The 24,988-nt window shown below is 46.0% G+C and overlaps 1 protein-coding gene across 3 annotated transcripts in view; it reads left to right on the forward strand.

The window, feature by feature from the left end:
* Positions 1-7,885: 7,885 nt before the first annotated feature.
* The window catches only part of IPCEF1 (interaction protein for cytohesin exchange factors 1), a 216,134-nt gene continuing 199,031 nt past the window's right edge, over positions 7,886-24,988 (forward strand). For 2 of the 3 annotated variants that reach the window (XM_066596103.1, XM_066596105.1), the window contains exon 1: positions 7,886-7,978. The gene's annotated coding sequence lies outside the window, so the exon portion shown is untranslated. The remainder of the gene's footprint in view (positions 7,979-24,988) is intronic. The other variant, XM_066596107.1, reaches the window with a different exon arrangement.

A 24,988-nucleotide genomic window follows, 5' to 3' on the forward strand; every position in this document is an offset into this window, starting at 1 on the left:
TCTCTTCTTCTGTGTTCAATCGTGTGGCGATGAGATCTCATCCTGGCTTTCAGTTTCTGTCCTGTTTCTCCAACATAAAGACCCCCAACAGGACATTTACTGCACATGATCAGGTACACAACATTGGACGAGGAACATGTGAATGTCCCCTGGATCTTATAGTCCTGCTGTGTGTTGGGGATCCGTATCCTGTCCGCAGTCAGTACATGTGAGCAGGTCTTACAGCTCCTTACATTACAGGGATAAGTTCCTTTTTGTGTGTCAGAGGGTAATGCACTCCTGATTATAAAGTTCCTCAAGTTAGGAGGTTGCCTGTAACACAGAAGCGGAGGGTCCGGGAATATGGTTTTCAGACGGTCATCCTTGTGCAGGGTATGGTGGAGTTTTCGTGCGGTTTTCCTTAGTACCTCTAGTTGCGGATTGTAGGTCACTACTAGAGGCACACGATTGTTTCTTTCCTTCTCCTTGTATTGGAGTAGTTGACTTCTGGGTATCCTGGTGGCTCTGGTGATTTGGTCATCAATTGAGGTGGGATGGTAGCCCTGATTTATAAATGTTCTTTTAAGATGGTACAAACGTTCCTCTCTGTCTGTTGGGTTGGAGCAGATCCGGTTGTATCTGATGGCCTGGCTGTAGACAATGGACTTTTTGATGTGTTTAGAATGGAAACTGTCCCATCTGAGGTATGTGGGCCGATCAATCGGTTTTCGGTACAGGGATGTCTGTATTGAGTTATTTGAAATCTTTATGGTGGTGTCCAAAAAGTTGATTTCTGTATGCGAGTAGTTTAATGTCAGGTTTATGGTGGGGTGGAATGCATTGAATCTTTCATGGAATTTTATTAATTCTTGTTCGGTGTTGGTCCAGATGATCATGATGTCATCAATGTAGCGGAAGTAGGCCAATGGTTTGCTGGGGCAAGAGGCCAGAAAGTCACTCTCCAGTTTTGCCATAAAAAGGTTGGCATATTGCGGTGCCATTTTACTGCCCATGGCAGTCCCTGTGAGTTGCAGGAATTTCTCTTTGCCAAAGGAGAAATAATTGTGTGTGAGAATGAATCTTGTGAGTTGTAGCACTGCATCAGAGGCGACCCCATTGGCCTCAAGGTGCGCCTGGCAGGCAGTCAGTCCATCCTCGTGTGGGATGTTGGAATATAAGGATTCCACATCCATAGTGGCCAGGATGGTGCCATTGGGGAGGGGACCTACGGTTGACAGTTTGTTCAGTAGGTCCGTGGTGTCTTGCAGGTAGCTGGTTGTGTTTCTCACCAGTGGTTTGAGGATGCCTTCCACCCATCCTGAGATTCCTTCAGTGAGGGTTCCCACACCTGAGATAATCGGTCTTCCTGGGTTGCCAGCTTTGTGTAGTTTTGGAAGCATGTAGAATGTCCCCACCTTGGGGTTCTCCGGTATCAAGTCCAGAAGTTTTGTGGAGCCCACAGACAGGCTTCTAACGACCCTTCTCAATTCCCTCACATATTTCTGAGTCGGGTCTTGATTCAGTTTAGTGTAGTATCTGGTGTCCGTCAGCTGTCTGTTTGCTTCCTTTTTGTAGTCCGATGTGTTCATGAGGACTATAGCACCACCCTTATCTGCAGGCTTAATTGTGATTTCCTTGTTGCTCTTAAGTGCATGGATGGCCCTTCTTTCCTGCATATTGATATTAAATGTTTCACTTCCATGCTTGTCCAGTATAGTGGATTGCACTGCATGCCTAAAGGAGTCTATGTATTTGTCCAAAGTGCGACTCCGGCCAGGAGGGGGCGTCCAATCAGACTTCTTTTTGGCCCCAAGTTTATCCTGTGTTTGTGTGCTTGAAAGGCCTGTGTCCTCTTTATCATGAAAGAATTCTTTCAGTCTTAGTCTTCTGAAATATTCCTCCATGTCACTACAAAGTTCTGTTTTGGCAAGTGTTTTAGTGGGACAGAATGAAAGTCCCCTGGAGAGGACACTGAGCTCCACCTTACTGGGGTTGTGAGATGACAGATTGATAACACAGCTGACTTTACCTTTGTCCGTGTCCCGTTGGGGGTTCTGTTCCGTCCTGCCAGACTCGGGGTGCTCCTGATCCGTGTTTGGGTACAGGCCTGCTCTGAGTCGAAGTCTCTGGAGTTTCTTTTCCTTGTTCTGAATAAGGCAGCATCGTAGTGTTGTATAAAAGTCTTGCATTTCCAGGTTCACATCCTCTGTAAGTGTATTTCTTAAAGTTTGTATGTCCACAAGGGCCCTATTCTTGTTGCTGTAGAAGACGTGGATAAGGTGATTCCGCAGTCTCTCAGAAGTCCTGTAGCAAAGACGTTGTGCATAACGAGTATTGTAAGTGTGCAGAGTTGGGTTCTTTAGGCAGAGGCCTTTGGGAATTAGATGTTCCTTCTTGCATCTGGCTAGAAAGAAGATGTCGCTGTCCAGTTGTGCCAACTTCTTCAGAAGATGTTTCAGTTCCATTTTTGTACGGTACATTCTGGTATCCTCCATTAGGTATAATGAAAACAAAGATCTGGTACCGTGTTAGCCAGTAGAGCAAAATGTGATTGTTCTCAGCAAGAGAAACGACGTAATCTTGTAGATATGATTTGTTAGCCATTAAAAGGTATCATATCTACAAGATTACGTCGTTTCTCTTGCTGAGAACAATCACATTTTGCTCTACTGGCTAACACGGTACCAGATCTTTGTTTTCATTATACCTAATGGAGGATACCAGAATGTACCGTACAAAAATGGAACTGAAACATCTTCTGAAGAAGTTGGCACAACTGGACAGCGACATCTTCTTTCTAGCCAGATGCAAGAAGGAACATCTAATTCCCAAAGGCCTCTGCCTAAAGAACCCAACTCTGCACACTTACAATACTCGTTATGCACAACGTCTTTGCTACAGGACTTCTGAGAGACTGCGGAATCACCTTATCCACGTCTTCTACAGCAACAAGAATAGGGCCCTTGTGGACATACAAACTTTAAGAAATACACTTACAGAGGATGTGAACCTGGAAATGCAAGACTTTTATACAACACTATGATGCTGCCTTATTCAGAACAAGGAAAAGAAACTCCAGAGACTTCGACTCAGAGCAGGCCTGTACCCAAACACGGATCAGGAGCACCCCGAGTCTGGCAGGAGGGAACAGAACCCCCAACGGGACACGGACAAAGGTAAAGTCAGCTGTGTTATCAATCTGTCATCTCACAACCCCAGTAAGGTGGAGCTCAGTGTCCTCTCCAGGGGACTTTCATTCTGTCCCACTAAAACACTTGACAAAACAGAACTTTGTAGTGACATGGAGGAATATTTCAGAAGACTAAGACTGAAAGAATTCTTTCATGATAAAGAGGACACAGGCCTTTCAAGCACACAAACATAGGATAAACTTGGGGCCAAAAAGAAGTCTGATTGGACGCCCCCTCCTGGCCGGAGTCGCACTTTGGACAAATACATAGACTCCTTTAGGCATGCAGTGCAATCCACTATACTGGACAAGCATGGAAGTGAAACATTTAATATCAATATGCAGGAAAGAAGGGCCATCCATGCACTTAAGAGCAACAAGGAAATCACAATTAAGCCTGCAGATAAGGGTGGTGCTATAGTCCTCATGAACACATTGGACTACAAAAAGGAAGCAAACAGACAGCTGACGGACACCAGATACTACACTAAACTGAATCAAGACCCGACTCAGAAATATGTGAGGGAATTGAGAAGGGTCGTTAGAAGCCTGTCTGTGGGCTCCACAAAACTTCTGGACTTGATACCGGAGAACCCCAAGGTGGGGACATTCTACATGCTTCCAAAACTACACAAAGCTGGCAACCCAGGAAGACCGATTATCTCAGGTGTGGGAACCCTCACTGAAGGAATCTCAGGATGGGTGGAAGGCATCCTCAAACCACTGGTGAGAAACACAACCAGCTACCTGCAAGACACCACGGACCTACTGAACAAACTGTCAACCGTAGGTCCCCTCCCCAATGGCACCATCCTGGCCACTATGGATGTGGAATCCTTATATTCCAACATCCCACACGAGGATGGACTGACTGCCTGCCAGGCGCACCTTGAGGCCAATGGGGTCGCCTCTGATGCAGTGCTACAACTCACAAGATTCATTCTCACACACAATTATTTCTCCTTTGGCAAAGAGAAATTCCTGCAACTCACAGGGACTGCCATGGGCAGTAAAATGGCACCGCAATATGCCAACCTTTTTATGGCAAAACTGGAGAGTGACTTTCTGGCCTCTTGCCCCAGCAAACCATTGGCCTACTTCCGCTACATTGATGACATCATGATCATCTGGACCAACACCGAACAAGAATTAATAAAATTCCATGAAAGATTCAATGCATTCCACCCCACCATAAACCTGACATTAAACTACTCGCATACAGAAATCAACTTTTTGGACACCACCATAAAGATTTCAAATAACTCAATACAGACATCCCTGTACCGAAAACCGATTGATCGGCCCACATACCTCAGATGGGACAGTTTCCATTCTAAACACATCAAAAAGTCCATTGTCTACAGCCAGGCCATCAGATACAACCGGATCTGCTCCAACCCAACAGACAGAGAGGAACGTTTGTACCATCTTAAAAGAACATTTATAAATCAGGGCTACCATCCCACCTCAATTGATGACCAAATCACCAGAGCCACCAGGATACCCAGAAGTCAACTACTCCAATACAAGGAGAAGGAAAGAAACAATCGTGTGCCTCTAGTAGTGACCTACAATCCGCAACTAGAGGTACTAAGGAAAACCGCACGAAAACTCCACCATACCCTGCACAAGGATGACCGTCTGAAAACCATATTCCCGGACCCTCCGCTTCTGTGTTACAGGCAACCTCCTAACTTGAGGAACTTTATAATCAGGAGTGCATTACCCTCTGACACACAAAAAGGAACTTATCCCTGTAATGTAAGGAGCTGTAAGACCTGCTCACATGTACTGACTGCGGACAGGATACGGATCCTCAACACACAGCAGGACTATAAGATCCAGGGGACATTCACATGTTCCTCGTCCAATGTTGTGTACCTGATCATGTGCAGTAAATGTCCTGTTGGGGGTCTTTATGTTGGAGAAACAGGACAGAAACTGAAAGCCAGGATGAGATCTCATCGCCACACGATTGAACACAGAAGAAGAGAATTACCTGTGGCCGAACACTTCTCTAACCATGGACATGACATAGGAGATATGAGAGTTTTGATATTGAAGGGTGGTTTCAAGTCACAAAACCACAGAAGAATTTGGGAGTATAAATTGATAACAACCTTTGACACGCTGAATACTGGGTTAAATTATTCCCCAGGATTTATGCGTGAATGGGAAGTGTGAGACTTGATTGCACAGATAAGACCCCCATCAACAGTAATTCAGGGACCATAAACTTTCACTCCCTTATCAGTATTTAGCTAAAAATGTTTGTGTATCTCTTATAACAATTTGAGCCTGTTGACCTTTCCCCCCCCCTCCAACAGTAATTTAGAGACCATAAAACTTTCACTCCGCTATCAGTGCCTAGACAAAAAAAGTTTGTTTTCTGGTTTGCAGAATTCCTTTTAAGTGCGAACCAATCACATCCATATCTGTGCCTTGTCATAAGTATGTATGTTATAAGTGTGTATAAATATGCATGCCTCTTCAGATCCAATCCATTTAAGCCGGAAGAAGTACCCTGCGTTGGTACGAAAGCTCGCTATTATTACATCATGTATTTTTGTTAGCCATTAAAAGGTATCATATCTACAAGATTACGTCGTTTCTCTTGCTGAGAACAATCACATTTTGCTCTACTGGCTAACACGGTACCAGATCTTTGTTTTCATTAAAGCACACCAAAAACATGAACATACCCTAAGGCCACAGTCACACGTGCGTTCAGAAAACGCAGCTTGAAATCATGGCATTTTTACCAGAATTTTGAGCGGCATTTTTGAACGCATGGTACAATGTTTGATGGCGCTTTTTAATGCACCCCTCATTGTGAGCAGATGTGTTAAAAACCGCAAAAATAGAACAGACAGCTCTCTAAAATCACGGCGTTAGGAACACAGGGTTCGAGCGCAGGGTTGAGTAACCCCATTAAAATCAATAGGAGCGTTGTACCACGGTTAGTACGGTGCTCGGGAGATCGCGCTAATAGCGGTGAAAAGCGGTGTGTGTGAGAGGGGCCTGCAAATTTTCATGTAGTGCAGAAAATGTGTCATGTTTGGAAAGATTATGGGGGGCTAGATCATGTATGGAAATTTGTTTTGCAGCTGTTTGCAGCACAATCTAGGTATGGCTACAGGGTGGGGGGTGGAGGCCTTTTGCACCTGGGCCCCTCAGCCTTTAGGTACGCCCCTGGTTACAACGTCAATAAAAGTTTGTGACACCAATATCCTTTAGGTTAAGCATACTGTAGCGACCAAAGAAAGAGTCCAAACCAGGGATGATGTAGTAAACCAAGTGCTTTAGCACTTTCATAGCAGTGCAATGCAACATACAAAATTTAGTTCTTGGACATATGACTTGCAATTACAACTTCTCAGGTAGTGAGCCTTGCTCTGCTGATTCTCTCTCTTGCTATCCTGAGGAATAGAGATGTCGCACTGCAGGTATGCGCTACTTTAGGGAGGCATTATTCGTGGAAGAATGGAGGGGTCTAAACTGGCATACCTGTGGACACTACCCTTCTGCTTGGGCAGAGGTAGATTACTCCCAGATGATAATGGCTATTTTTCCTTCCGAAATCCATGAGGTCTTGCCCCATCTGGGAATGCTCCTTCAAGTAGGGTTTGAAATAGACTCTCTGTTCCCAGGATTCTCCTAAACTTAGTGCAGGCTTAGACTAGCCATAATCTTGACTTTGTTGTTTCACTCCCTCGCTCTCTCTCTAACTCACCACACCCCTGCGCTGGTATTTATAGTCCACCTCCCAGCTAATCCCTGGGCTAAGAAGTGATCTCTTCTACCCAATCCCTGGGCTGCTTTGGGGTGGGATGATGACATACAAGACACATGAGGGTTAGAATGAATTACACACAGTCCTGTACACGTTAAGTTGCAGATACACCAGACAGCGATCTAAACAATGACTCAGACCTATACAATACACAAAACACCACCTCGTCTCCTACATTGAACAACACAAACATCTACAATGGGACTGAATGCCAAGTGCGCCGCAGCTGTCATGCTCTTTCAAATAAGTAGGGGATGCAGGCCTCGCAGGGCAAGATGGTGCCCAGGTTGGTTAATGCTCTGCAGGTTTTCAGGCTTTTACACCCCATAATTCTGGAAAATGGTTATGGGAAAACTCCCTCCTACCTCTGGGCTCCAAGTGTCCCTGTTCTGGGTGATAGTGCCCAGATTAACTGGGGTTTAAAGTGGTTAAGCAGTCCCAGGAAGGGGAGAGCCTGTTGAGAAGCAGCCATGCTGGATTCCCCATTTCTGAAATCCAATCTTTTGTTGATAAACAGTAGCATAAATGGTATATAAAAGCGTCAAAAAAGCTTTATTGTTCCATATTAATAAACGCAGACAGGCAACGTTTCGACCTTACCGGTCTTTCTCAAGCCCTATTTCTGCAAGTCTCGAAGACCAATTTTCAGCTGTGTTCTGATCTGTTATAATCCTGTTCTCTCTTACACAATGGGTCACATATTGTAGTGGAAGAAATACGTGGCATATTATCAACATAATTCCGCATAATTCTGCTTTTCAACAGCTCTAAGTTGAAGTACAACATTTGTTTCAGTTCCTCTTTTCCATATTATGCAACTTCTAAATTCAGAAGCTGTGACGGTGATTAGTAGAAAGTGACGTATCTTCTATTGGTTGAATATACATAGCATGCACATCCTACTTTCCTCTGAAGCAATCATGGTAATATAACCAGCTTGTGAAAAGGTTTCCTGTCACTGAGACGTTCAAAGTGGATTGTACCACCTGATTATTGCTGCTGCATAGAACTTCTCGGTATGTAATTTCTTCCCTTTTTCACTTCTTATGCTCTCTTATGTGTTAATGTGATATTAAAATTACAGGTTTATTTGTCTTTTAACTCTAATCATCTCAAATTGGCTGTTGTGTGCATACACATTTGCTGAAGAGGAGAAATGATGCATATATTATCTAGTTCAAAACGTGAAAATTTCTAGCTGCTATATTGTGGAGCTGTAGATTTTTCTTATATATGGTTCCTTTCGAAGTTAAAAGTATATGGTATTTGTCCCATAGCAAATGCTGCTTACAGATCGATCGATCGATCTATCTATCTATCTATCTATCTATCTATCTATCTATCTATCTATCTATCTATCTATCTATCTATCTATCTATCTATCTATCTGTCTATCTATACAGTATAATATTTAGAGAGGATAGTATAAGGTTACATATAGATCTGTATACAGTTGCAAATGGATCTGGATAAGTTAAGGACCTGAGCAGAGAATGAGGCAAATGAGGTTTACCACTGATAAATGTGAGGTTCTACACATTAGCAGAAGAAATACATGTCACCATTACACACTGAGGGTGGCTTCACATGAGCGTGCTTTGCGCGTACAAAGGTGTTCACCTACGTACGAGCAAAAACACGCGTGTATGCAGCTGCGTGCATTGTTTTCAATGGAGCAGCGGCTGCTGCCGGCGGCTCCATTGAAAACAATGCTCTGCTGGCACCCCTGCATTCTTTCTTAGGGAAGGGCTTTACACATAAGCCCTTCCCTGAAAAAAAACTTTTTAGTGTAAAAAAATACTTAACTCTCCGCCGCTGCTGTGACCCCCGTGGGGATGAAGAACACATGACAGCTGTGGTAGAGAATCCTGCTGCCGGCATCCCCGTCATTGGATTTCAGGGAAGGGCTTTAAACATAAGCCCTTCCCTGAAAATCAATTTAAAATAGTGTAAAAAAAAAAAAAAAGCATACTCAGCTGCCTTCAGCTGCCGGGGCTCAGACGCGACTTTTGCAGCTGTCTCTGGCTCTGTAGTTCTGAGCTATCAGCAGCCGGGGATTTAAAATCCCCGCCTGCTGGTAGCTCTGATTGTGATTGGCTGAGCGCTTTATTTGGCAGATGTAGCAGAAGGGAATTCTTTTAACATGCGGCAGATGTGTTCTTCATCCCCGCGGGGGTCACGGCAGCGGCGGAGAGGTACGTTTTTTTTTTTTACACTAAAATGTTTCTTTTTTACGGAAGGGCTTATTTGTAAAGCCCTTCCCTGAAAAAGAATGCAGGGGTTCCGGCAGAGCATTGTTTTCAATGAAGCCGCCGGCAGCAGCCGTGGCTCCATTGAAAACAATGCGTGCATTCCCAATGGTGCACGCATGTCCTATCTTTGCAGTCACGCACCTGCAAAGTACGGACATGTGCACACACCATAGGGAATGCAATGTTGCAAACACAAGCGCGTTTTTGTGCGTGCGTATGCACGCACAAAGACACGCTCATGTGAAGCCACCTTGAATAGGAAACCACTGGGTAACACTAACATTGGAAAGGACTTGGGGATTTTAGTTAACTGTAAGCTTAGCTGGAGCAACCAGCGTCAGGTAGCTGTTGCCAAGGCAAATAGAATCATGGGGTGCATCAAAAGAGATATAGAAGCACATGACGAGAACATTGTTCTTTCTCTTTACGGAATATGATTGTTCCCAGCAAGAGAAACCAAGTTATCTTGTAGATATGATACCTTTTTATAGCTAACAAAAATACATGATGTTATAGCAAGCTTTTGAACCTCTCACGGTTCTTCCTCAGGCATAATGAAATAAATCCGAAGAGACATGCATATATATATATGCATTTAGTGTATTTATTTATTTCTCTACTCATCCTATTGTGTTATTCTTTTAAGCACAAATTAATCACATCTGTCATAAATATGTGTGTATATATATATATATATATATATACATATTTATGACAGATGTGATTAATTTGCGCTTAAAAGAATAACACAATAGGATGAGTAGAGAAATAAATAATTACACTAATAGTTGACTGATAAAAATGTGACAGTTTTACAGTCTCTGAATTAGCTTTAGAGGGAAACCAGGCCGAAATGTTATCTGTGCTATAGATTCCTCATACTTCCCAGTGACGCATGAATCCTCTTGAAGAATTTACCCCCCTGTTGAAAGTGTCAAAAGTTGTTATAAATTTGTTCTCCCAAATTCTTCTATGGCTTTGTGATTTGAAATTGCTTTTAAGTATAATAACTTTCAGATTTTCTATGTTGTGTCCGTGACTAGAAAAGTGATTGGTCACAGGTCACAGGTTAGACTACACATAGAATATTGTGGACAGTTTTGGGCACCCGTACTCAAGAAGGACATATCAGAGCTTGAGCAGGTACAAAGACAGCAACTAAAATAATTAATGTAATGGGTGGACTACAATACCCAGAGATGTTATCAACATTGGGATTATTTAAGTTAGAAAAAGATGGCTGAGAGGTGACGTAATAACTATGGGTATTATTGTACCTTGACACCACCAGGAAGTAGTGCTGGAAAGAGCACTGGCAGCCCGGTGATAGTAACATAGTATGTAAGGCTGAATGAAGACAATGTCCATCTAGTTCAGCCTGTTTATCCTCCTATGTTGTTGATCCAGAGGAAGGCAGAAAACCTCAAGAGGCTGAAGCCAATTAGCCCATTTGGGGGAAAATTCCTTTCCGACTCCCTAATGGCAATCAGACTAATCCCTGGATCAACCCCTAATAGTTCCTACCTGCCTGTATACCCGGAATAACAATTGACCCAAGATTTATATCCTGTAATATCCTTGCACTCTAAAAAGACATCAAGTCCCCCTTTAAACTCCTCTATGGTTTTTGCCATCACCACATCCTCAGGCAGAGAGTTCCACAGTCTCACTGCTCTTACAGTAAAGAACCCTTTTCTTTGTTGGCGATGAAACCTGCTTTCTTCTAGACATAGCGGATGCCCTCTTGTTACAGTTGCAGTCCTGGGTATAAACAGATCATGGGAGAGATCCTTGTATCGTCCCCTCATGTATTTATAAATATTTATATGATCACCCCTTAGCCGTCTTTTTTCCAGGGTAAATAATCCCAATTTTGATAACCTCTCTAGGTATTCCAGTCCCTTCATTCCATGTATTAGTTTTTAGGTGCCCTTCTTTGAACCCCCTCAAGCACTGTAACATCTTTCCTGAGCACCGGTGATGAGAACTGTACGCAGTATTCCATGTGGGGCCCAACCAGTGCCCCCTGAACCTGATTGGCTGATGAGATGGTTCCCCTGCAGGTCCTGGAAGGGCAGTTTTTATCTCCCGTCCCGGCTCCCAGCAGCTGCTGTAAATATTGCAGCCTCCTCGGCCACCGCTGCTCCTGTGTGTTTCCCTGTCCTTCCCTAGTGCTTCAGCTGCACAGTCTCCCCATGGCCCGCTGGTGCAGTGTGTTTTTCCTGGCTGTTAAGCACTGTTGCTCCTCCATGCTGTCCCACGCTCCCCAGCCCCGGTCGCTGCTGTACATTCCCCTGCCATTCCCTGCTGCAGCTCCACAGGGTCCCTGGGCCCTACTACTGCTGGTGTAATGTGTTCCCCAGCCACTCACCGCTACTTTTGCTGCACAATGTCGCAGGTTTCCCAGCCCCGCTGATGGTGTATGTGGCCATGGCGATAGCCAGTGCTGCTGCTCCACAGGCTTCCCAGGAACTGCTGCTGCACTGTCTTCCCCAGCCGTTCAGCGATGGTGCTGCTCCACGCTGTCACTGGCTCTCCGGCCCTCTTTTGTTGCAGCTGGTGCTCCACAAGCTCGCAAGGCCCCATAATTATCTCTAACATTAAAGTCTCCAAGCCACGCAAAACACACTGCTCCTAGAACCTTACAGTAGTCCGCTAATCGGGAGCTAGGGGTGTGACAAGGACGTTCCTCTAGCTTCCAGTGGCATCAAGATACAATAATACCATAACTATGTATAAATATATCAGGGATCAATACAGAGATCTCTCCCATGATCTATTTATACCCAAGGCTATAACAAGGGGGCACTCTAATAATTATGTATAGCTATATTAGGGGTCAGTACAGAGATTTCTTCCATCATTTATTATACCCAGGACTGTAATAAGGGAGTGCTGTAATAACTATGTATAGATATATCAGAGGACAATACAGAGATTTCTCCCATCATCTATTATACCTAGGACAGTAAAACATGTGTGCTCTAATAACTATGAATAGATATATCCGGGTCAGTACAGAGATCTCTACCATCATCTATTTATACCCAGGGCTGGAAAAAGGGGAGCTCTAATAACTATGTATAGATATTTCAGGGGACAGTACAGTGATCTCTCCCCTCATATATTATACCCAGGACTGTAGGAAGGTATATTTTTCCTAAAATGAGGAAATGAGGTTTTTTTTTGCCTTCCTCTGGATAAACATTGGGGGAAAATAGGTTGAACTGGATGGACATATGTCTTTTTTCACTCTCACACACCATGTTAATATGACTATCTATCTATCTATCTATCTATCTATCTATCTATCTATCTATCTATCTATCTATCTATCTATCTATCTATCTATTTATCAATTTATTATTATGATTATTATTATTATATACACACACACATTTTTATGGCACATTAAGTGTAAAATCCGTTTCCGTTTGTCAAATAGTCATTAGCCACAGGCAGGTATAGTGAGAAACAGGAAGTGGAACTCTTACAGTGATGAACTTCTAACAGTCTCGTGTAATTATATCGTACTTCATCTATTGTACAAATATTCTGCAAATCATTCTTTATTGTACATTAATTGTGATGTCTTTCAAGAAAATGCCTTTACTGTAGCTTATTATTATTGATATTGAGGTTTGTTCCACATACAATTATGTACTTCTCTACTATTCCACCCACTGACGGCTAAGTGTGGCCTATGACTAAATATTGCAATAAGCCTACGCCCAGATAAAGCTGTGTACAGAGCATGAATTGTGTTTTTTCTGATTCTATTCCTTGTGCCACTTGCAAGTACAAGTGAACATACCTATTAGAGATGAGCGAGCACCAAAATGCTCGGGTGCTCGTTGCTCGAGTCGAACTTTCTGCGATGCTTGAGGGTTTGTTTCGAGTACCGAACCCCATTGAAGTCAATGGGCGACTCGAGCATTTTTGTATATCACCCATGCTCCGCTAAAGTTTTCATTGGTGAAAATCTGCAAAACCCAAGAAAGTGATGGAAACGACACAGAAACAGATAGGGCAGGCGAGGGGCAACATCCAGGGCTGTATCTCAGGTTCCCAGGTCCCACTATTAAGCCACAATAGCGGCAAGAGTGCCCCCCCCAACAATTTTTACTTCGGACAAACCCTCATTAGCAAGGCACACCTTAGCTAAGCACCACACTACCTCCAACTAAGCACAATCACTGCCTGCGGGACACACCGCTGCCTCTTCTCCTGGGTTACATGCTGCCCAACCCCCCCGCACGACCCAGCGTCCACAGCGCACACCAAAGTGTCCCTGCACAGCCTTCAGCTGCCCTCATGCCACACACTGGCTGCATAGCCACACCACCCGCATGTCTATTTATAAGTGTGTCTGCGATAAAGAGGAACTGGAGGCACACACTGCAGAGGGTTGGCAGGGCCAGGCAGCGACCCTCTTTAAAAGGGGCGGGGAGATAGCCCACAATGCTGTACAGAAGCAATGAGAAATCCAATCCTGTGCCACCTCCGTCAGGAGCTGCAAACGTGGGCATAGCAATGGGGAATCCATTTGCCACACAGTATTCATTCTGTCAAGGTGTCGCATAGCTCAATGGACACTGCAAGGGGAAAGCCATCTGCACTCTGCCCCCTACCCAAGTCAGTCAGTGTCTTTGTGCCAGACAGGTCAAACACCGTGATGGGAACTAAGTTTGCACCAACAGCATAGGTGGGTCCTAGGAAACCCAAGACATGAACAAAAAATAGATCTGAGCGGCCAAACATGGCAGACTTGCACCGCGCCCACGACATAGGCCTCTGCACAAACCCTCAGCAATCGCAGGCCTACAGCGGACTCCAATGCTAGCGTACCTGTGCATGTCTCATTAGCGCTATATTGCTTCTGTAGTTTGTCCCAATGCAGTGCCCCAGATAGTAGAGCTAATGTCAGATGAAATACAGGTGGGCTTCGGCCCACACTGCATGCCCCAGTCAGACTGGGGTTTTTATAAGTAGACACAGGCAGGTACAACTCCGTGTGGACCCACAGCATGGGTGGGTCCCAGAAAGCCACCGGCGGTACATAAATAAATCCCATTGCATTGCCCTGCACAGCTGAGGTAACGTCAGATTAAATACAGGTGGGCTTCGGCCCACACTGCATGCCCCAGTCAGACCGGAGTTTTTATAAGTAGACACAGGCAGGTACAACTCAGTGTGGACCGACAGCATGGGTGGGTCCCAGGAAGCCACCGGCGGTAAATAAATAGATCCCATTGCATTGCCCTGCTGTAACCATGCAGCGCGCCGCTACGGCTTCGGCTGCGGCGTCCCGGAGCTGTGACATCAGGGCTCTCCCGGCAATGTGGGGCGGCCGGTGTGTGGCGGCGTGGGCGGGTCTGCCCGTAGGGCGCCGCCCGCACCACTTCCTCTCTCTTGTATTATGAGTGGGGGAGTTGGCTCCTCCCCCTCACCACCCATGGGCGGAGGTTTGCAGTTATAAGGCTGGCAGTGACCTGAGCTCACTGCCAGTTATTGGTTCTGTCAGCTCCTAGTAAGTCCTGTCTGCAGCCTGTCTCAGTCAGCTTCTAGTTAGCCTGTCAGCCTCTTCCAGTTTTGCCTTGTGCTTGTATTTTCTGTTTGGTTACTCCATCTGCCATTTCTGTCGGCACTCTGTCCCCCGCTAGTTAGATTCTACCTTTCAGTCGCCAGGTCCCTAGCCAGGGTAGGGACCGCCGTCTAGTTGTCCGCCTGGGGTTAGCCAGGGTCGAGGCAAGTAGGCAGGGACAGTGGGGTGCGGGAAGTTCAGGGCATCCCACCTGGCGCTCGGGGGGTTAGAGTGCCGTAACATAATAACTGGCCCTTTAAATTGTTTTTTCCATGGAGGCAATCAGCGCCCTCGTGAACCAGCTGCAAGCCCTGGTGCCAGTGGTCCAGGATTTATCCGCTCGTATGGCAGCCCAGGAGCAGCGGGGGGTGTCGCAGGGTCCGGATGCCTCAACCAGTTCAGAACCCAAGTGCCCTCTTCCGGAGGTGTTTGCTGGGGAGAGGAACAAATTTTTTGTTTTCCAACAAGCTTGTCGCTTGTTTTTTCGGATGCGTCCCCGCTCTTCCGGGTCAGAGGCCCAGAGGGTCGGGCTTATAATGTCCCTGCTGCGGGGCTTTTTCCATTCCCGAGGGTTCCCCCTGCCTACAGTCGGTGGACTCCTTTTTTCAGGAACTCGGGGGTATCTTTCATGAACCGGACGAGTGGGGTTGGCGGTTTCTCGGCTGTTGGCGTTGCATCAGGGGTCGCGTTGTGTGGAGGATTATTGCTCTAACTTCAGACGCTCTGCGGGGGATACAGCATGGAACGATAGCGCTCTGAAAGACGTTTTTCTGCAGGGCCTCTCGGATGCGGTTAAAAGCTTGTTAATTTCCCAACCCATTCCCGGGTCCTTAAAGGAGGCTATGGAGCTAGCGGTGAAGGCAGATAGGAGGCTCAGGGCTGGGAAGCAAGATAGACAGGCCCGTAGAGAGTGGGAGGTCGTTTGTCCTGTTCCCCCTTTTTCATTACCAGTCTCTGTTCCTGAGCCTAAGGAAGTGGACCCGCTGGACCCCAAGGAGCGACGCCGGATTCGTTTATTGCATCATCTCTGCCTCTACTGCGGGAAAGCTGGACTTCGGGTGATAACCTGCCCCCTGAGGCCTCAGCGTTCACAGTCTGAACCGGCGGAAGAACTCCAAGTCCTAGGCGATTGCAGGGAGGATCGCCTAGGACTACAGGTACTTCCTAAACTTCTGGTACGTTGTCAGGTTAGATTCCGGAACTTTTCCCACCCAGGGCAGGCGTTTATTGATTCCGGAGCAGCCGCTAACCTGATAAGCATGCGTTTCGTTAGACCCCTGATGGCTAAATTTGGGGCGCTGAAGACGCCAATTCGTTTTACTAGCATTGATGCTACCCCTCTTGCTACGGGCTTGGTACGATAGAGGACCCCAGTGTTACAGTTCACGGTGGGGGGGTCTCCACTCGGAAGATCTATCATTCCTGGTGATGGAGAAAATGTCAGTAGACATGGTACTAGGGATGCCGTGGTTGGCGTTGCACAACCCCCAATTCAATTGGACCACCCGGGAACTGACTCATTGGGGACCGTCCTGCCATAGCCATCTTGCTCCCCTTCCTCTCTGCTCAGTAGATACCGCGCTCAGTCCCCGCCTTCAGAGTGCTCAGCATGACGCTCCACCAGGGGTTCCCGAGGGCAGATGGTTTGTGCCCGAATCGTTACTTCTCACGGTTATTGAAGAGTCCCACTCGTCAGTTTTCGCGGATCATCCGGGAGTGCAAGGGACTCTAGTTCTCTGCTCCAGGCTCTACTGGTGGCCTGGCATGTCTCGTCAGATACGTGACTTCATAAGGGGGTGCTCTGTTTGTGCTCGTGGCAAGAGTCGCCGGCGGCGTCCGGAGGGTCCCCTGCGACCGTTGCCCGTGCCATCGCGCCCCCGGTCGCACCTTTCGATGGATTTTCTTACCGACTTGCCAGAATTACAAGGGCATCCCCGTGTTCTGACTCCTCTTCCTACCCCATTTGCCTGTCCTGCAGCTGATGTCGCCACCGAGGTGCTGCAGGGGGGATGGAAGGAAGTGCAAAAGAATCTAGAAGTAGTGGGGTCTCGCATGCATTTGCGCAGTGGGAGAAGCCTCTCAGTTTCTGAACCTTACAGAGTGGGTCAGAAGGTGTATCTGTCCTCCAGGAACCTAAGACTTAAGGTCCCGTCCTTAAAGCTTGCGCCGCGCTTTGTAGGGCCTTTTACTATTACGCGTGTAATTAACCTGCTCGCTTACGAACTTGAGTTGCCAGCCACGTGGAACGTGCATGGGGTTTTCCACAAGTCCTTGTTGAAACCCTTTGTCCCTTCAGGGGGTCAGAGTGCCGTAACACCTGCACAACTGAGGTGACGTCAGATAAAATGCAGGTGGACTTTGGCCCACACTGCATGCCCCAGTCTGACTGGGGTTTTTAATACATAGACACAGGCAGGTACAAATCCCCTATGTGAAGTCCCTGTGGACTGACAGCATGGGTGGCTCCCTGGAAGCCACCGGCGGTACATAAATATATCCCATTGCACTGCCCTGGACAGCAGAGCTAATGTCAGATTAAATACAGATGGGCTTCGGCCCACACTGCATGCCCCAGTCAGACTGGGGTTCTTTATAAGTCGACACAGGCAGGTACAACTCCCTAATGCGAAGTCCGTGTGGACCCACAGCATGGGTGGGTCCCAGGAAGCCACCGGCGGTACATAAATAAATCCCATTGCAGTGCCCTGCACAGCTGAGGTACTGTCAGATAAAATACAGGTGGGCTTTGGCCCACACTGCATGCCCCAGTCAGACCGGGGTTTTTAATACATAGACACAGGCAGGTACAAATCCCCTATGTCAAGTCCCTGTGGACCGACAGCATGGGTGGCTCCCTGTAACCCACCGGCGGTACATAAATATATCCCATTGCAGTGCCCTGGACAGCAGAGCTAACGTCAGATTAAATACAGGTGGGCTTTAGAACACACTGCATGCCCCAGTCTGACTGGGGTTTTTTATAAGTCGACACAGGCAGGTACCACTCCCTAATGTGAAGTCCGTGTGGACCGACAGCATGGGTGGGTCCCAGGAAGCCACCGGCGGTACATAAATAAATCCCATTGCATTGCTCTGCACAGCTGAGGTAACGTCAGATTACATACAGGTGGGCTTTGGCCCACACTGCATGCCCCAGTCATATCGGGGTTTTTAATACATAGACACAGGCAGGTACAAATCCCCTATGTGAAGTCCCTGTGGACCGACAGCATGGGTGGCTCCCTGGAACCCACCGGCGGTACATAAATATATTCCATTGCAGTGCCCTCTACAGCAGAGCTAACGTCAGATTACATACAGGTGGTCTTCGGCTCACACTGCATGCCCTAGTCAGACTGGGTACATTTTTTGGGGGCCATAAACGTGGAACACTGTAATGGGAACACTTAGTGCACCCATAGTATGCATCGACCCCTGTAATACTCCTGTAGCTAAGGTATATGCACACCCCACTAACAGTTATGTTGCAGAAGTCTAGGGAGACCCTATTAACACTTCTGTAGTTACAGTATAGACGGACCCCAGTAACATTTCAGTAGCTGCAGTATAGGCAGAGTACAGTATCAGTTACATTTCAGTAGTAACGGTATCGACAGACCCCTGTAACATTTCCGTAACAGCAGGATAGGCATAGCCCAGTATTAGTGGGATTTCAGTAGTAACAGTATAGACAGATTGACAACACCTATGTGGAAAAGCTAGTATTTTCTAAGACAAGAGAGGGGCATTTGATTGCAATGAAAAGGATACTCAAGGTACTGAAAGTCTGCACTCCTTCTCATCTCAAGCTGGAAAATGGAAAGGCTTCATTCCTATGGTTTCCGTTGTCCATTTCAACGTGTTAGCAAATAGCAATCCAAGTTTCCGGCTACTACCACACAAGCCTCTTTCTTAGGAATTACCAAAGATGATCACAAGTAAAGGCCTCATCATCAGTCAGTCCAAAATCATTCAGGGAGTATGTGGTTCTCAGCTGGCCTGCTTCCATTTAGGGTCAGTACCTGCTGCCACTCAGTCCCTTGCCCTGCAGGGATGGTGTGTTCTATAGTCACCTGTATTCCGACCTCAGCTGTACGCTAATCTTTGGACTTAGCAGTACCAACAAGTTTTAAGCCACCAATGCTCTACCAGTCGGCTAAAAGCTTCAGCTAAGGATATTTAGTTGGTTTTCGGAATGTGGCCAGGATTAAGTGGGCCGTGGTGGGGGGCTTTCTTATTATGTCGTTTAAGGTGAAATTCTTGGACTGCCGCCAGACGGACCACTGCGAAAGCATTTGCCAAGAATATTTTCATTGTTGGAGGAGGAGGAGGGGGATGTCTTTGAGGCAGTACGTGTCCTGTCCCCGTGTCCGTGTTTATATGCACCTTACCAGTAACCGCATTGGTGGGCAAGTGGTCGCGACTGTGGACCTTTTAGCACGGTTTTATTTAGTTGGTTTTTGGAATGTGGCCAGGATTAAGTGGGCCATGGTGGGGGCTCTCTTATTGTATCGTTTAAGGTGAAATTCTTGGACTGCCGCCAGACAGACCACTGCGAAAGCATTTGCGAAGAATGTTTTCATTGTTGGAGGAGGAGGAGGAGGGGGATGTTTTTGAGGCAGTACGTGTCCTGTCCCCGTGTCCGTGGTTATATGCACCTTACCAGAAACTGTGTTGCTGAAAAATTGTCCTAATAGCGTGGCCTCGCCACCATCATGTCTTTGGCAAGCCTCCATTTCCACAACCCTGTAACATAGCAGTAGCAGCAGTATAGGCAGAGCTGAGAATTAGTAACATTTCAGTGGTAAGAGTATGGACAGACCCCAGTAACATTTCATTGGCAGCAGTAGGGACAGACCTCACTAACATTTCATTTGCAGCAGTATAGACAGACCCCAGTAACATTTCAGTAGTATAAGTCTAGACAGGCCCCAGTAACATTTCCGTTCCAGCAGTGTAGACAACCCCAGTAACATTTCAGTAGTATCAGTTGCGACATGCCCCAGTAACATTTCAGTTCCAGCAGTGCAGACATGCCCCAGTAACATTTCAGTTCCAGCAGTGCAGACAGACCCCAGTAACATTTCAGTTCCAGCAGTGCAGACAGACCCCAGTAACATTTCAGTTCCAGCAGTGTAGACAGACCCCAGTAACATTTCAGTTCCAGCAGTGCAGAGAGACCCCAGTAACATTTCAGTTCCAGCAGTGCGGACAAACCCCAGTAACATTTCAGTTCCAGCAGTGCAGACAGACCCCAGTAACATTTCAGTTCCAGCAGTGCGGACAAACCCTAGTAACATTTCAGTTCCAGCAGTGCGGACAAACCCTAGTAACATTTCAGTTCCAGCAGTGCAGACAGACCCCAGTAACATTATCAGTTCCAGCAGTGCAGACAGACCCCTGTAACATTTCAGTAGTATCATTAGGGACAGGCCCCAGTAACATTTCAGTTGCAACAGTATAGACAGACCACAGTAACATTTCATTTACAGCAATATTGACCCCAGTAACATTTCAGTAGTATTATTAGGACAGGCCCCAGTAACATTTCAGTTGCAACAGTATCGACAGACCCCAGTAACATTTCAGTTCCAGCAGTGCAGACAGACCCCCAGTAACATTTCAGTTCCAGCAGTGCAGACAGACCCCAGTAACATTTCAGTTCCAGCAGTGCAGACAGACCCCAGTAACATTATCAGTTCAAGCAGTGCAGACAGACCCCTGTAACATTTCAGTAGTATCATTAGGGACAGGCCCCAGTAACATTTCAGTTGCAACAGTATCGACAGACCCCAGTAACATTTCATTTACAGTAGTATTGACAGACCCCAGTAACATTTCAGTTCCAGCAGTGCAGACAGACCCCAGTAACATTTCAGTAGTATCATTTGGGACAGGCCCCAGTAACATTTCAGTTCCAGCAGTGCGGACAGACCCCAGTAACATTTCAGTAGTAGTTACAGTATAGACACACCCCTTTAACATTTCCGTTGCAGCAGTGTAGGCTGAGCCCAGTAACATTTCATTTGCAGCAGTATTTACAGAGTGCAGTAACTTTTCAGTTGTAGTAACAGTATAGACAGACCCCAGTAACATTTACGTTGAAGCAGTATGGGCAAAGCTGCAGATTCACATATTCCTGGCAGCAGTGTAGGGGGAGCATATTTTTTTTGACATTTCAGTAGTACCAGTATAGTCAGACCCCAGTAACATTAACGTAGAAGCAGTATGGACAAAGAAGCAGATTCACAATTCCCTTGCAGCAGTGTAGGGAGAGTACAGCATTTGTAACACTTCAGTAGTAGCAGTATAGACAGGCCCCAGTAACATTAACGTAGAAGCAGTATGGGCAAAGCAGCAGAAAAACATTTCCCTGGCAGCAGTGTAGGGAGAGTACAGCATTTGTAACATTTCAGTAGTAGCAGTATAGTCAGACCCCAGTAACATTTAGTACAAGCAGTATGGACAAAGCAGCAGATTCACATTTCCCTTGCAGCAGTGTAGGGAGAGCACAGCATTTGTAACATTTCAGTAGTAGCAGTATAGACAGGCCCCAGTAACATTTACGTAGAAGCAGTATGGTCAAAGCAGCAGAAAAACATTTCCCTGGCAGCAGTGTAGGGAGAGCATAGTTTTTGTAACATTTCAGTAGTAGCAGTATAGACAGGCCCCAGTAACATTTATGTAGAAGCAGTATGGGCAGAGCCCACTATTAGTTACATTTCTGTTATAGCAGTATAGACATGCCCCACTAACATTTCCGTTGAAGCAGTATGGGCAGAGCCCAGTATTAGTAAAATTACAGTAGTAACAGTATACACCAACCAAGGTAACATTTCAGGAGCAGAAGTATCGGCAGACCGAAGTAACATTTCTGTTGCTGAAGTATAGTCAGACCCCTGTAGCATTACTGTGGCAGAAGTATAGGTAGGCTGAACAGAGTTACATTTTTGTAGCAAAAGTATAGGCCAACCCCAGACACAGTGGTGTAGCATGAGTGCAGGCGAAGCCCATAAAAATTACTTGGATTACATTGTAGGCGAGGGCCCGAAAAATTGGTGTACCAACAGTACAAATGTACCCCACAAAAAATTGCCCATGCCTAACCCAGAGGGCAGGTGAAACCCATTAATTGCTTAGCGTACTGTGGCTTAATTTTTAACCCCTTAGTGACCAAGCCTGTTTGCACCTTAATGACCAGGCCAAATTTTGCAAATCTGACATGTGTCACTTTAACATGGAAAAACACCAGAAAGGTTTTGCATATCCAAGCGATTCTGACATTGTTTTTTCGCCACATGTTGTACTTTATTTAGGTGGGAAAAAAAGACCGATAGAATTTGTGCTTATTTATTAAAAGCGCCAAAATTGGGAAAATTTTGAAAAAATCGTCATTTTTTCACATTTCCAACTGCAATAGCTCAAATATGTGCAAACATAATATAGAATTTTTTCCTAAGATTTATATTTCCACCCGTTTACTTTATTTTGGGTGCACATTGGAAAAACTTTCGTTTTTTTTTTTAACCATTTAGGAGACGTACAAATTTAACATTACTTTTCAGCATTTTGAGGAACACTTTGTTTTCCTACACCAAGCCAAGATTGGAAAGGCTCATAGAAGTCAAAATGATAGATACACCCACAAGTCACCCCATTTTAAAAACTACACCCCTTAACGTATTCACTAAGGGGTGTCATTAGTATTTTAACCCCACAGTTTTTTTAGGAGTCAATGCAATTTAGAAGAGAAAAACTAAAATTTCATATTTTTGCAAATATGTCATTTTAAAGACAAAACTTTTTTCTATAATACACATGAAAATGAGGATTTGCACCCCAGAATGGATACCCCTGTTTGTCCCGTGCTCAGAAACATACCCATTGTGGCCCTAGTATCACGTCTGTATACACAATGGGGCCCAAAATGAAAAGAGCAACCGGTGGCTTTCGGAACAGAAATTTTGCTTAAGGGAGATTTAGGCCCTATTGCCCACTTGTAGAGCCATTGAGTGACCAAAACGATGGAGAACCCCCACAAGTGACCCCATTTTGAAAAGGAAAAAATTATGATTTTCATTTTTTTGACAATTGTGTCAATTTAAAAACAGTTTTTTTCTGTACGGTGTACATAGGAATGAAGACATTCACCCCAAAATGGGTACCCCTGTTTGTCCCATGTTCAGAAACATACCCATTGTGGCCCTAATCTACTTAGAGGACACATGGCTAAGCCTATAATGGAAGGAGCACCCGTTGGATTTCAGGGTACAACGGAATAAATTCCAGGCCCCATTGCCCACTTATAGAGCCATTGAGCGGCCAAAACGATAGAAAACCCCCACAAATGACCCCATTTTGAAAACTACACCCCTTAATGAATTCATCTAGGGGTGTACTGCGTATTTTGACCCCTCAGTATTTGAATGAATCTAAGCAAAGCAGAAGGAAAAAATTACGATTTTCATTTTTTTTGGCAATTTTGTCAATTTAAAAACAGTTTTTTTTGTTCAGTGTACAAAGGAATGAAGACTTTCACCCCAAAATGGATACCCCCGTTTGTCATGTGTTCAGAAACATACTGATTGTGGCCCTAATCTACTTACAGGACACATGGCTAGGCCCATAATGGAGGGAATGCCCGCTGGATTTCAGGGTACAACTGAATAAATTCAAGGCCCCATTGCCCACTTATACGGAAAAAAAATTGACTTCCTAAAAATTCCCCCCCCCCCCCGCCATCCCCATTTTTTGGCATTCCCTAAATATTAGATAAAAGTAATAATATAAACTGCGTTTTATGTCCGAAGACAGGGGTAATTACGGAGGCTGGTTGGGATGGGCACATGGGGCAAGAAAACCGGATATCCCCCCCCCTCTCGCTTTTTTGGGGGTATTTCGTGACCTCAACGGCGGGGATAGGGTGTAAAAAGTGGCGCTGTGAGGCTTTGTAATCTTGCTGCGGTGCAGCGGTCTGAACAAGCTGCTCCTGGAACTGCAGGAAGGCGAGCGTTCCCGGGGCTTCTTGTAAATTACGGATTACAGGTAGCGATCTAAATAACGCCGGGCTATCACAGCCGTATGCAGAATCCGCTTGCGGAAGCCTGCAGCGGATTCCGGCTGTGAGCCGGCTGTGACTCTGCGTACGGCCATGTACTGCGTATAACAGCCTATTCGCAGACGGTCATGCGCAGTACACCGTTGTTTGTTTTTATTTCCCGCGCCGTCGCTTAGAGATGACCCGGGTACCCGCAGCCCATACACAATGTGTTTGCATATGGGCTGCGGGTATATCCGCGGTCATAGAGCACAAGGGGCTCTAGGTCGCGGATATCCGCGGTAAAATATAACATGCTGTGTTCTGTTTTCTGCGAGTGAATTACATAATTCCGACCCGCTAATTGGGGGGAATTGTGTAATCCAATGCATGCGATTGATCTGTGGATTACCGCTGATCAAGCGCATGCAGAACCCGTAATTCCTCTCCGGTCATGCATGACCGGCCTAATGTTAGATCGCTACTTTATCACGTGACCGGGGACCGCTCAACGAGGCCACCGGTCACTGCTCCAAGCACTCAGCGACCGTTGGTCGCTGGGAGCAAGGAGATTTAAAATTTCCTGGGCTCCCCGGCTCCTGCGAATGTGTCCGGCATTTTGCCGGCGGGCACATGCGCAGCACCCGGAAGGGTCCATGGAGGATAATCGCATCTGGATTCAAATGCGGAAGCCTCCGAGAAGATGTTTCATCTCCTCTCACTGATCGCATCGGTGAGGGGAGATGGAACTGCCACTTTTTAAAGAACTTTTGCGTGATCGCCATTATGCATTGGATAACAGCGATCACGTGACCAGTAACCGCATACCGCGGCTCCCCATGACATCTCCAGGCTCTTGGATACCTTTGGTAGCCAGCAGCAGGGAGATTTTAATTTTCTTGGGCAATCTTTCACTTTTGCGCATGCGTCCGCCATCATGCTGACGGGCGCATGCGCTAAAGCTGGGGTAAGGTCCACGGATCAACATCCCACCAGGGAACAAATCCGGGACCTTGGGTACGTAATTTCATCCCCCCTTACGAATACGATCCATAAGGGGGGATGAAACTTTAACTTTTAAAACTTTTTTTAACTTTTAACTTTTTATTTTTTTTTAAACTTTTTAACTTTATATGATCACCGTTATCTGATG

This window comes from Eleutherodactylus coqui, chromosome 3 (assembly GCF_035609145.1).
Source record: "Eleutherodactylus coqui strain aEleCoq1 chromosome 3, aEleCoq1.hap1, whole genome shotgun sequence".
NCBI lineage: Eukaryota > Metazoa > Chordata > Amphibia > Anura > Eleutherodactylidae > Eleutherodactylus > Eleutherodactylus coqui.